Here is a 14,983-nt window from a genome sequence, read left to right as displayed (position 1 = left end):
TATTTATGAAAGTGATTTGTGATAGTCTATGCTTAGGGCTACATCAATAGGAAACAAACCATACAGATACAACTTGGAACTACTTTATTGTGTCAAGTTTCAAAGAGCTAGCACAAACCGTGTTTGATTTAGAGTTCCAAATACATGTATCCATATAGGAGAAAACAGAGTGAAAGCTAAAAATTAAAACTGTTACTGCCAACGAACAGTTTTACCTAAAGAATGAAATTTGGTGAGCCAAGTGGGATTGGGGTACTGATCATTACCTGAATGTGTCATCAAATTGGGTGAAAAAATATGTGCTGAGATTTCAGGAAAGTCGTAGTTTTTGGAAGCTTGGCCACCCCTTTCCATGAAAGAGATTTGCGCCAGTCTCTCCTTAGGGATACATCAATAGGAAACAAACCATAGAGATAGAACTTGGAACTACTTTATTGTGTCAAGTTTCAAAGAGTTAGCACAAACCGTGTTTGATTTAGAGTTCCAACTACATGTATCCCTGTGGGAGAAAACACAGTGAAACCTAAAAATTAAAACAGTTACTGCCAACGAACGGTTTAACCTAGAAGAATGAAATTTGGTGAAGCAAGTGGGAATGGGGTACTGATCATTATCTGAAAGTGTCATCAAGATTGGGTGAAAAAATGTGTGCTGAGATTTCAGGAAAATGGTAGTTTTTTGGAAGCTTGGCAACCCCTTTCCGTAAAACTGATTTGCACCAGTCTCTGCTTAGGGCTACATCAATAGGAAACAAACCATAGAGATAGAACTTGGAACTACTTTATTTTTTCAAGTTTCAAAGAGCTAGCACAAACCATGTTTGATTTAGAGTTCCATCTATATGTATCCCTATAGGAGAAAACAGAGTGAAACCTAAAATTTATACAGTTACTGCCAACGAACGGTTTAACCTAAAAGAACGAAATTTGGTGAGCCAAGTGGGATTGGGGTACTGATCATTACCTGAAACTGTCATCAAGATTGTGTGAAAAAATGTGTGCTGAGATTTCAGGAAATTTGTAGTTTTTGGAAGATTGGCAACCCCTTTCCATGAAAGTGATTTGCACCAGTCTCTGCTTAGGGCTACATCAATCGGAAACAAACCATAGAGATAGAACTTGGAACTACTTTATTGTGTCAACTTTCAAAGAGCTAGCACAAACCGTGTTTGATTTAGAGTTCCAACTACATGTATCCATATAGGAGAAAACAGAGTGAAACCTAAAAATTAAAACTGTTACTGCAAACGAACGGTTTAACCTAGAAGAACAAAATTTGGTTAGCCAAGTGGGATTTGGGTACTGATCATTACCTGAAAGTGTCATCAAGATTGGGTGAAAAAATGAGTGCTGAGATTTCAGGAAACTCGTAGTTTTTTGGAAGCTTGCCAACCCATTTTCATGAAAGTGATTTGTGCCAGTCTCTGCTTAGGGCTATATCAATAGGAAACAAACAATAAAGATAGAACTTGGAACTACTTTATTGTGTCAAGTTTCAAAGAGCTAGCACAAACCGTGTTTGATTTAGAATTCCAACTACATGTATCCATATAGGAGAAAACAGAGTGAAACCTAAAAATTAAAACAGTTACTGCCAACGAACAGTTTAACCTAGAAGAACGAAATTTGGTGAGGCAAGTGGGAATGGGGTACTGATCATTATCTGAAAGTGTCATCAAGTTTGGGTGAAAAAATGTGTGCTGAGATTTCAGGAAACTTGTACTTTTTGGAAGCTTGGCAACCCCTTTCCGTGAAAGTGATTTGCGCCAGTCTCTGCTTAGGGCTACATCAATAGGAAACAAACCATAGAGATAGAACTTGGAACTACATTATTGTGTCAAGTTTCAAAGAGCTAGCACAAACCGCGTTTGATTTAGAGTTCCAACTACATGTATCCATATAGGAGAAAAGAGAGTGAAACCTAAAAATTAAAACTGTTACTGACAAAGAACAGTTTATCATAAAAGAACGAAATTTGGCGAGCCAAGTGGGATTGGGGTACTGATCATTAGCTTAAACTGTCATCAAGATTGGGTGAAAAAATGTGTGCTGAGATTTCATGAAACTCGTAGTTTTTTGGAAGCTTGGCAACCCCTTTCAATGAAAGTGATTTGTGCCAGTCTCTGCTTAGTCCTCATCAATAGGAAACAAACCATAGTGATAGAACTTAGAACTACTTTATTGTGTCAAGTTTCAGAGAGCTAGCACAAACCGTGTTTGATTTAGAGTTCCAACTACATGTGTCCATATACGAGAAAACAGAGTGACACCAAAAAATTAAAACAGTTACTGCAAACGAACCGTTTAACCTACAAGAACGAAATTTGGTAAGCAAAGTGAGATTGGGGTACTGATCATTACCTGAAAGTGTCATCAAGACTGGGTGAAAAAATATTTGGTGAGATTTCAGGAAACTCGTAGTTTTTTGGAAGCTTGCCAACCCCTTTCCATGAAAGTGATTTGAGCCCGTCTCTGGTTAGGTCTACATCAATAGGAAATAAACATAGAGATAGCACTTGGAACTACTTTATTGTGTCAGGTTTCAAAGAGCTAGCACAAACCGTGTTTGATTTAGACTTCAAAATACATGTATCCCTATAGAAGAAAACAGAGTGAAACCTAAAAATTAAAACTGTTACTGCCAACGAACGGTTTACCCTAGAAGAACGCAATTTGGTGAGCCAAGTGGGATTGGGGTCCTGATCATTACCTGAAAGTGTCATCAAGATTGGGTGAAAAAAATGTGTGCTGAGATTTCAGGAATCTCGTAGTTTTTTGGAAGCTTGGCAACCCCTTTCCATGAATGTGATTTGCGCCAGTCTCTGCTTAGGGCTACCACAATAGGAAACAAACCATAAAGATAGAACTTGGAACTAGTTCATTGTGTCAAGTCAAAGACCTAGCACAAACCGTTTTGATTTAGAGTTCCAAATACATTTATTACTATAGGAGAAAACAGAGTGAAACCTAAAAATTAAAACTGTTACTACCAAGGAACGGTTTAACCAGGAAGAACGAAATTTGCTGAGCCAAGTGGGATTGGGGTTCAGATCATTACCTGAAAGTGTCATCAAGATTAGGTGAAAAATTGTGTGCTGAGATTTCAGAAAGCTTGTAGTTTTTTGAAAGCCAGGCAACCCCTTTCCATGAAAGTGATTTGCACCAGTCTCTGCTTAGGGCTACATCAATAGGAAAAAAACCATAGAGATAGAATTTGGAACTACTTTATTCTGTCAAGTTTCAAAGAGCTAGCACAAACCGTGTTTGATTTAGAGTTCCAAATACATGTATCCCTGTAGGAGAAAACAGAGTGAAACCTAAAAATTGAAACTGTTACTGCCAACCAATGGTTTAAACTAGAAGAACGAAATTTGGTGACCCAAGTGGGATTGGGGTACTGATCATTACCTGAAAGTGTCATCAAGATTGGGTGAAAAAATGTGTGCTCAGATTTCAGGAAACTCGTAGTTTTTTGGAAGCTTGGCAACCCCTTTCCATGAAAGTGATTTGAGCCAGTCTCTGCTTAGGGCTACATCAATAGGAAACAAACCATAGAGATCGAACTTGAAACTACTGTATTGTGTCAGGTTTCAAAGAGCTAGCACAAACCGTGTTTGATTTAGATTTCCAACTACATGGATCCCTATAGGAGAAAACAGAGTAAAACCTAAAAATTAAAACAGTTACTTCCAACGAACGTTTTAACCTAGAAGCACGACATCTGGTGAGGCAAGTGGGACTGGGTACTGATCATTACCTGAAAGTGTAATCAAAATTGGTTGAAAAAATGTGTGCTCAGATTTCAGGAAACTCGTAGTTTTTTGGAAGCTTGGCAACCCCTTTCCATGAAAGTGATTTGTGCCAGTCTCTGCTTAGGGCTACATCAACAGGAAACAAACCATAGATATAGAACTTGGAACTACTTTATTGAGTCAAGTTTCAAAGAGCTAGCACAAACCGTGTTTGATTTAGAGTTGCAACTGCATGTATCCATATAGGAGAAAACAGAGTGAAACCTAAATATTAAAACTGTTACTGCCAACGAACGGTTTAACAAGAAGAACAAAATTTGGTGAGCCAAGTGGGATTGGGGTACTGATCATTACCTGAAAGTGTCATCAAGTTTGGGTGAAAAAATGCGTGCTGAGATTTAAGGAAACTCGTAGTTTTTTGGAAGCTTGGCAACCCCTTTCCATGAAAGTGATTTGCGCCAGTCTCTGCTTAGGGATACATCAATAGGAAACAAACCATAGAGATAGAACTTGGAACTACTTTACTGTGTCAAGTTTCACAGAGCTAGCACAAACCGTGCTTGATTTAGTGTTCCAACTACATGTATCCATAAGGAGAAAACAGAGTGAAACCTAAAAATTAAAACTGTTACTGCCAACGAAGGGTTTAACCTAGATGAAGGAAATTTGGTGAGCCAAGTAGGATTGGGGTACTGATCTTTACCTGAAAGTGTCATGAAGTTTGGGTGAAAAAATATGTGCTGAGATTTCAGAAACCTGTAGTTTTTTGGAAGCTTGGCAACCCCTTTCCATGAAAGTGATTTGCACCAGTCTCTGCTTAGGGCTACATCAATAGGAAACAAACCATAGAGATAGAACTTGGAAATACTTTATTGTGTCAAGTTTCAAAGAGCTAGCACAAACCGTGTTTGATTTAGAGTTCCAAATACATGTATCCCTGTAGGAGAAAACAGAGTGAAACCTAAAAATTAAAACTGTTACTGCCAACCAACGGTTTAACCTAGAAGAACGAAATTTGGTGAGCCAAGTGGGATTGGTGTACTGATCATTACCTGAAAGTGTCATCAAGTTTGGGTGAAAAAATGTGTGCTGAGATTTCAGGAAACTCGTAGTTTTTTGGAAGCGTGGCAACCCCTTTCAATGAAAGTGATTTGCGGCAGTCTCTGCTTAGGGCTACATCAATAGGAAAAAAACCATAGAGATAGAACTTGGAACTACTTTATTGTGTCAAGTTTCAAAGAGCTAGTGCAAACCATGTTTGATTTAGAGTTCCAACTACATGTATCCCTATAGGAGAAAACAGAGTGAAAACTTAAAATTAAAAATATTACTGTCAACAAACGGTTTAACCTAGAAAAATGAAATTTGGTGAGCCAAGTGGGATTTGGGTACTGATCATTATCTGAAAGTGTCATCAAGATTGGGTGAAAAAATGTGTGCTGAGATTTCAGGAAACTCGTAGTTTTTTGGAAGCTTGGCAACCGCTTTCCATGAAAGTGATTTGCGCCAGTCTCTGCTTAGGGCTACATCAATAGGAAACAAACCATAGAGATAGAACTTGGAACTACTTTATTGTGTCAAGTTTCAAAGAGCTAGCACAAACCGTGTTTGATTTAGAGTTCCTACAACATGTATCCCTATAGGAGAAAACAGAGTGTAACCTAAAAATTTAAACAGTTACTGCCAACGAACGGTTTAACCTAGAAGAACGAAATTTGGTGAGCCAAGTGAGATTGGGGTTCTGATCATTACCTGAAAGTGTCATCAAGATTGGGTGAAAAAAATGTGTGCTAAGATTTCAGGAAACTTGTAGTTTTTGGAAGCTTGGCAAACCCTTTCCATGAAAGTGATTTGCGCCAGTCTCTGCTTAGGGCTACATCAATAGGAAAAAAACCGTGCAGATAGAACTTGGAATTACTTTATTGTGTCAAGTTTCAAAGAGCTAGCACAAACCGTGTTTGATTTAGAGTTCCAAATACATGTATCCATATAGGAGAAAACAGAGTGAAACCTAAAAATTTAAACTGATACTGCCAACGAACGGTTTAACCTAGAGGAACGAAATTTGGTGAGCCATGTGGGATTGGGGTACTGATCATTACCTGAAAGTGTCATCAAGCCTGGGTGAAAAAATGTGTGCTGAGTTTTGAGGAAAATCTTAATTTTTTGGAAGCTTGGCAACCCCTTTCCATGAAAGGGATTTGCGCCAGTCTCTGCTTAGGGCTACATCAATAGGAAACAAACCATACAGACAGAACTTGGAACTACTTTATTCTGTCAAGTTTCAAAGAGCTGGCACAAACCGTGTTTGATTTAGAGTTCCAACTACATGTATCCCTATAGGAGAAAACAGAGTGAAACCTAAAAATTAAAACAGTTACTGCCAATGAACGGTTTAACAAGAAGAACGAAATATGGAGAGGCAAGTGGGAATGGGGTACTCATCATTATGTGAAAGTGTCATCAAGATTGGGTGAAAAAATGTGTGCTGAATTTTCAGGAAACACATAGTTTTTTGGAAGCCTGGCAACACCTTTCCATGAAAGTGATTTGCGCCAGTCTCTGCTTAGGGCTACATCAATAGGAAACAAACCATAGAGATAGAACTTAAAACTAATTTATCTGTCAAGTTTCAAAGAGCTAGCACAAACCGTGTTTGATTTAGAGTTCCAACAACATGTATCCCTATAGGAGAAAACAGAGTGAAACCAAAAAATTAAAACAGTTACTGCCAACGAACGGTTTAACCTAGAAGAACAAAATTTGGTGAGCCAAGTGGGATTGGGGTTCTGATCATTACCTGAAAGTGTCATCAAGATTGGGTGAAAAAATGTGTGCTGGGAATCAGGAAACACGTAGTTTTTTGGAAGCTTGGCAACCCCTTTCGATGAAAGTGATTTGCGCAGGTCTCTGCTTAGGGCTACATCAATAGGAAACAAACCATAGAGAGAGAACTTGGAACTACTTTATTGTGTCAAGTTTCAAAGTGCTAGCACAAACCGTGTTTGATTTAGAGTTCCAACTACATGTATCCATATAGAAAAAAGAGAGTGAATCCTAAAAATTAAAACTGTTACTGCAAACGAACGGTTTAACCTAGAAGAACGAAATTTGGTGAGCCAAGTGGGATTGGGGTACTGATCGTTACCTGAAAGTGTCATCAAGATTGGTTGAAAAAAATGTGTGCTGAGATTTCAGGAAACTCGTAGTTTTTTGGAAGCTTGGCAACCCCTTTCCATGAAAGTGATTTGCGCCAGTCTCTGCTTAGGGCTACATCAATAGGAAACAAACCATAGAGATAGAACTTGGAACTACTTTATTCTGTCAACTTTCAAAAAGCTAGCACAAACCGTGTTTGATTTAGAGTTCCAACTACATGTATCCATATAGGAGAAAACAGAGTGAAACCTAAAAATTAAAACTCTTACTGCCAATGAACGGTTTAACCTAGAAGATGGAAATTTGGTGAGCCAAGTGGGATTGGGATACTGATCACTACATGAAAGTGTCATCAAGATTGGGTGAAAAAATGTGTGCTGAGATTTCAGGAAACTCGTAGTTTTTTGGAAGCTTGGCAACCGCTTTCCATAAAAGTGATTTGCGCCAGTCTCTGCTTAGGGCTACATCAATAGGAAACAAACCATAGAGATAGAACTTTGAACTACTTTATTCTGTCAAGTTTCAAAGAGCTAGCATAAACCGTGTTTGATTTAGAGTTCCAACTACATGTATCCATATAAAAGAAAACAGAGTGAAACCTAAAAATTACAACTGTTACTGCCAAAGAACGGTTTAACCTAGAAGAAGGAAATTTGGTGAGCCAAGTGGGATTGGGGTACTGATCATTACCTGAAAGTGTCATCAAGCCTGGGTGAAAAAATGTGTGCTGAGTTTTCAGGAAAATCTTAATATTTTGGAAGCTTGGCAACCCCTTTCCATGAAAGTGATTTGCGACAGTCTCTGCTTAGGGCTACATCAATAGGAAACAAACCATACAGATACAACTTGGAACTACTTTATTGTGTCAAGTTTCAAAGAGCTAGCACAAACCGTGTTTGATTTAGAGTTCCAACTACATGTATCCATATAGGAAAAAACAGAGTGAAACCTAAAATTTAAAACTGTTACTGCCAACGAATGTTTTAACCTAGAAGAAGGAAATTAGGTGAGCCAAGTGGGATTGGGGTACTGATCATTAACTGAAAGTGTCATCAATATTGGGTGAAAAAATGTGTGCTGAGATTTCAGGAAACTATTAGTTTTTCGAAAGCTTGGCAACCCCTTTCCATGAAAGTGATTTGCGACAGTCTCTGCTTAGGGCTACATCAATAGGAAACAAACCATACAGACAGAAATTGGAACTACTTTATTGTGTCAAGTTTCAAAGAGCTGGCACAAACCGTGTTTGATTTAGAGTTCCAACTACATTTATCCCTATAGGAGAAAACAGAGTGAAACCTAAAAATTAAAACAGTTACTGCCAACGAACGGTTTAACAAGAAGAACGAAATATGGAGAGGCAAGTGGGAATGGGGTACTGATCATTATGTGAAAGTGTCATCAAGATTGGGTGAAAAAAATGTGTGCTGAATTTTCAGGAAACTCATAGTTTTTTGGAAGCCTGGCAACACCTTTCCATGAAAGTGATTTGCGCCAGTCTCTGCTTAGGGCTACATCAATAGGAAACAAACCATAGAGATAGAACTTGGAACTACTTTATTCTGTTAAGTTTCAAAGAGCTAGCACAAACCGTGTTTGATTTAGAGTTCCAACAACATGTATCCCTATAGGAGAAAACAGAGTGAAACCTAAAAATTAAAACAGTTACTGCCAAGGAACGGTTTAACCTAGAACAACGAAATTTGGTGAGAAAAGTGGGATTGGGGTTCTGACCATTACCTGAAAGTGTCATCAAGATTGGGTGAAAAAATGTGTGCTGAGAATCAGGAAACTCGTAGTTTTTTGGAAGCTTGGCAACCCCTTTCCATGGAAGTGATTTGTGCAGGTCTCTGCTTAGGGCTACATCAATAGGAAACAAACCATAGAGAATGAACTTGGTACTACTTTATTGTGTCAAGTTTCAAAGTGCTAGCACAAACCGTGTTTGATTTAGAGTTCCAACTACATGTATCCATATAGGAAAAAGAGAGTGAATCCTAAAAATTAAAACTGTTACTGCAAACGAACGGTTTAACCTAGAAGAACAAAATTTGGTGAGCCAAGTGGGATTGGGGTACTGATCATTACCTGAAAGTGTCATCAAGATTGGTTGAAAAAAATGTGTGCTGAGATTTCAGGAAACTCGTAGTTTTTTGGAAGCTTGGCAACCCCTTTCCATGAAAGTGATTTGCGCCAGTCTCTGCTTAGGGCTACATCAATAGGAAACAAACCATAGAGATAGAACTTGGAACTACTTTATTCTGTCAACTTTCAAAAAGCTAGCACAAACCGTGTTTGATTTAGAGTTCCAACTACATGTATCCATATAGGAGAAAACAGAGTGAAACCTAAAAATTAAAACTCTTACTGCCAAGGAACGGTTTTACCTAGAAGATTGAAATTTGGTTAGCCAAGTGGGATTGGGGTACTGATCACTACATGAAAGTGTCATCAAGATTGGGTGAAAAAATGTGTGCTGAGATTTCAGGAAACTCGTACTTTTTTGGAAGCTTGGCAACCGCTTTCCATGAAAGTGATTGGCGCCAGTCTCTGCTTAGGGCTACATCAATAGGAAACAAACCATAGAGATAGAACTTGGAACTACTTTATTCTGTCAAGTTTCAAAGAGCTATCATAAACTGTGTTTGATTTAGAGTTCCAACTACATGTATCCATATAGGAGAAAACAGAGTGAAACCTAAAAATTACAACTGTTACTGCCAAAGAACGGTTTAACCTAGAAGAAGGAAATTTGGTGAGCCAAGTGGGATTGGGGTACTGATCATTACCTGAAAGTGTCATCAAGCCAGGGTGAAAAAATGTGTGCTGAGTTTTCAGGAACATCTTAATTTTTTGGAAGCTTGGCAACCCCGTTCCATGAAAGTGATTTGCGACAGTCTCTGCTTAGGGCTACATCAATAGGAAACAAACCATAAGATACAACTTGGAACTACTTTATTGTGTCAAGTTTCAAAGAGCTAGCACAAACCGTGTTTGATTTAGAGTTCCAACTACATGTATCCATATAGGATAAAACAGAGTGAAACCTAAAAATTAAAACTGTTACTGCCAACGAATGTTTTAACCTAGAAGAAGGAAATTAGGTGAGCCAAGTGGGATTGGGGTACTGATCATTAACTGAAAGTGTCATCAATATTGGGTGAAAAAATGTGTGCTGAGATTTCAGGAAACTATTAGTTTTTCGAAAGCTTGGCAACTCCTTTCCATGAAAGTGATTTGCGACAGTCTCTGCTTAGGGCTACATCAATAGGAAACAAACCATACAGACAGAAATTGGAACTACTTTATTGTGTCAAGTTTCAAAGAGCTGGCACAAACCGTGTTTGATTTAGAGTTCCAACTACATTTATCCCTATAGGAGAAAACAGAGTGAAACCTAAAAATTAAAACAGTTACTGCCAACGAACGGTTTAACAAGAAGAACGAAATATGGAGAGGCAAGTGGGAATGGGGTACTGATCATTATGTGAAAGTGTCATCAAGATTGGGTGAAAAAAATGTGTGCTGAATTTTCAGGAAACTCATAGTTTTTTGGAAGCCTGGCAACACCTTTCCATGAAAGTGATTTGCGCCAGTCTCTGCTTAGGGCTACATCAATAGGAAACAAACCATAGAGATAGAACTTGGAACTACTTTATTCTGTCAAGTTTCAAAGAGCTAGCACAAACCGTGTTTGATTTAGAGTTCCAACAACATGTATCCCTATAGGAGAAAACAGAGTGAAACCTAAAATTAAAATTTTTACTGCCAACGAACGGTTTAACCTAGAAGAACAAAATTTGGTGAGCCAAGTGGGATTGGGGAACTGATCATTACCTGAAAGTGTCATCAAGATTGGGTGAAAAAATGTGTGCTGAGATTTCAGGAAACTCGTAGTTTTTTGGAAGCTTGGCAACCCCTTACGATGAAAGTGATTGGCGCCAGTCTCTTCTTAGGGCTACATCGATAGGAAACAAACCATAGTGATAGAACTTGGAACTACTTTATTGTGTCAAGTTTCAAAGAGCTAGCACAAACCGTGTTTGATTTAGAATTCCAACTACATGTATCCATATAGGAGAAAACATCGTGAAACCTAAAAATTAAAACAGTTACTGCCAATGAACGGTTGAACCTAGAAGAAGGAAATTTGGTGAGCCAAGTGGGAATGGGGTACTGATCATTACCTTAAAGTGTCATCAAGATTGGGTGAAAAAATGTGTGCTGAGATTTCAGGAAACTCATAGTTTTTTGGAAGCTTGGCAACCCCTTTCCATGAAAGTGAATGCGCCAGTCTCTGCTTAGGGCTACATCAATAGGAAACAAACCATAGAGATAGAACTTGGAAGTACTTTATTGTGTGAAGTTTAAAAGAGGTAGCACAAACCGTGTTTGATTTAGAGTTCCAACTACATGTATCCCTATAGGAGAAAACAGAGGGAAACCTAAAAATTAAAACAGGTACTGCCAATGAATGGTTTAACCTAGAATAACAAAAATTTGGTGAGCCAAGTGGGATTGGCGTACTGATCATTACCTGAAAGTGTCATCAAGATTGGGTGAAAAAATGTGTGCTGAGATTGCAGGAAACTCATAGTTTTTTGGAAGCTTGGCAACCCGTTTTCATGAAAGTGATTTGTGCCAGTCTCTGCTTAGGGCTAAATCATTAGGAAACAAACAATAAAGATAGAACTTGGAACTACGTTATTGTGTCAAGTTTCAAAGAGCTAGCATAAACCGTGTTTGATTTAGAGCTCCAACTACATGTATCCATAAGGAGAAAACAGAGTGAAACCTAAAAATTAAAACTGTTACTGCCAACGAATGGTTTAACCTAGAAGATCGAAATTTGGTGAGCCAAGTGGGATTGGGGTACTGATCATTACCTGAACGTGTCATCAAGAATTGGATTAAAAAGTGTGTGCTGAGATTTCAGAAAACTCGTAGTTTTTTGGAAGCTTGGCAACCCGTTTTCATGACAGTGATTTGTGGCAGTCTCTGCTTAAGGCTACATCAATAGGAAACAAAAAATAAAGATAGAACTTGGAACTACTTTATTCTGTCAAGTTTCAAAGAGCTAGCATAAACCGTGTTTGATTTAGAGCTCCAAATACATGTATCCATATAGGAGAAAACAGAGTGAAACCTAAAAATTAAAACTGTTACTGCCAACGAACGGTTTAATCTAGAAGAACAAAATTTGGTGAGCCAAGTGGGATTGGGGTACTGATCATTACCTGAAAGTGTCATCAAGATTAGGTGAAAAAATGTGTGCTCAGATTTCAGGAAACTCGTAGTTTTTTGGAAGCTTGGAAACCCCATTCAATGTAAGTGATTTGCGCCAGTCTCTGCTTAGGGCTACATCAATAGGAAACAAACCATAGGGATAGAACTTGGAACTATTTTATTCTCTCAAGTTTCAAAGAGCTAGGACAAACCGTGTTTTATTTAGAGTTCCAACTACATGTATCCCTGTGGGAGAAAACAGAGTGAAACCTAAAAATTAAAAATGTTACTGCCAACGAACGGTTTAACCTAGAAGAACGAAATTTGGTGAGCCAAGTGGGAGTGGGGTACTGATCATTACCTGAAGGTGTCATCAAGATTGGATGAAAAAATATGTGCTGAGATATCCGGAAACTCGTCGTTTTTGGAAGCTTGGCAACCCCTTTTCATGAAAGTGATTTGCGCCAGTCTCTACTTAGGGCTACATCAATAGAAAACAAACCATAGAGAATAGAACTTGGAACTACTTTATTGTGTCAAGTTTCAAAGAGCTAGCACAAACAGTGTTTGATTTAGAGTTCCAACTACATGTATCCATATAGGAAAAAACAGAGTGAAACCTAAAAATTAAAACTGTTACTGCCAACGAACGGTTTAACCTAAAAGAAGGAAATTTGGTGAGCCAAGTGGGATTGGGGTACTGATCATTACCTGAAAGTGTCATCAAGATTGGTTGAAAAAATGTGTGCTGAGATTTCAGGAAACTCGAATTTTTTTGGAAGCTTGGCAACCCCTTTCCATGAATGTGATTTGCGCCAGTCTCTGCTTTGGGCTACATCAATAGGAAACAAACCATAGAGATAGAACTTGGAACTACTTTATTGTGTCAACTTTCAAAGACCTAGCACAAACCGTGTTTGATTTAGAGTTCCAACTACATATATCCATATAGGAGAATACAGAGTGAAAGCTAAAAATTAAAACTCTTACCGCAAACAAACGGTTTAACCTAGAAGTACGAAATTTGGTGAGCCAAGTGGGATAAGGGTACTGATCATTACCTGAAAGTGTCATCAAGATTGGGTGAAAAAATGTGTGCTGAGATTTCAGGAAACTTGTAGTTTTTGGAATCGTGGCAACCCCTTTCCATGAAAGTGATTTGCGCCAGTCTCTGCTTAGGGCTACATCAATAGGAAACAAACCATAGAGATAGATTTTGGAACTACTTTATTGTGTCAAGTTTCAAAGAGCTAGCACAAACCGTGTTTGATTTAGAGTTCCAACTACATGTATCCATATAGGAGAAAACAGAGTGAAACCTAAAAATTAATACAGTTACTGCCAACGAACGGTTTAACCTAGAAGAATGAAATTTGGTGAGTGAAGTGGGATTGGGGTACTGATCATTACCTGAAAGTGACATCAAGTTTGGGTTAAGAAATATGTGCTGAGATTTCAGGAAACTCGTAGTTTTTTGGAAGCTTGTCAACCCCTTTCCATGAAACTGATTTGCGCCAGTCTTTGCTTAGAGCTACATCAATAGGAAACAAACCTTAGAGATAGAACTTGGAACTACTTTATTGTGTCAAGTTTCAAAGAGCTAGCACAAATTGTGTTTGATTTAGAGTTCCAAATTCCTGTATCCATATAGGAAACAGAGTGAAACCTAAAAATTAAAACTGTTACTGCCAACCAACGGTTTAACCTAGAAGAACGAAATTTGGTGAGCCAAATGGGATTGGGGTACTGATCATTACCTAAAGTTTCATCAAGATTGGGTGATAAAATGTGTGCTGATATTTCAGGAAACTCGTAGTTTTTTGGAAGCTTGGCAACCCCTTTCCATGAAAGTGATTTGTGCCAGTCTCTGCTTAGGGCTACATGAATAGGAAACAAACCATAGAGATAGAACTTGGAACTACTTTATTGTGTCAAGTTTCAAAGAGCTAGCACAAACCTTGTTTGATTTAGAGTTCCAACTACATGTATCCATATAGGAGAAAACAGAGTGAAAGCTAAAAATTAAACCACTTACTGCCAACGAACGGTTTAACCTAGAAGAACGAAATTTGGTGAGCCAAGTGGGATTGGGGTACTGATCATTACCTGAAAGTGTCATCAAGATTGGGTGAAAAAATGTGTGCTGAGATTTCAGGAAACTCGTAGTTTTTTGGAAGCTTGGCAACCCCATTCCATGTAAGTGATTTGCGCCAGTCTCTGCTTAGGGCTACATCAATAGGAAACAAAGCATAGAGATAGAACTTGGAACTACTTTATTGTGTCAAGTTTCAAAGAGCTAGCACAAACCGTGTTTGATTTAGAGTTCCAACTACATGTATCCTTATGGGAGAAAACAGAGTGAAACCTAAAAATTAAAGCTGTTACTGCCAACGAATGGTTTAACCTAGAAGAACGAAATTTGGTGAGCCAATTGGGATTGGGGTACTGATCATTACCTGAAAGTGTCATCAAGATTGGGTGAAAAAATATGTGCTGAGATTTCAGGAAACTTGTAGTTTTTGGAATCTTGGCAACCCCTTTCAATGAAAGTGATTTGCGCCAGTCTCTGCTTAGGGCTACATCAATAGGAAACAACCATATAGATAGAACTTGGAACTACTTTATTGTGTCAAGTTTCAAAGAGCTAGCACAAATTGTGTTTGATTTAGAGCTCCAACTACATGTATCCATATAGGAGAAAACAGAGTGAAACCTAAAAATTAAAACTGTTACTGCCAACGAACGGTTTAATCTAGAAGAACGAAATTTGGTGAGCCAATTGGGATTGGGGTACTGATCATTACGTGAAAGTGTCATCAAGATTGGGTGAAAAAATGTGTGCTGACA

This window comes from Spermophilus citellus, assembly GCF_964194105.1.
Source record: "Spermophilus citellus genome assembly, chromosome: 10".
In the NCBI taxonomy this organism is placed as follows: Eukaryota; Metazoa; Chordata; class Mammalia; order Rodentia; family Sciuridae; genus Spermophilus; species Spermophilus citellus.
This window is presented reverse-complemented; position numbering follows the sequence as displayed.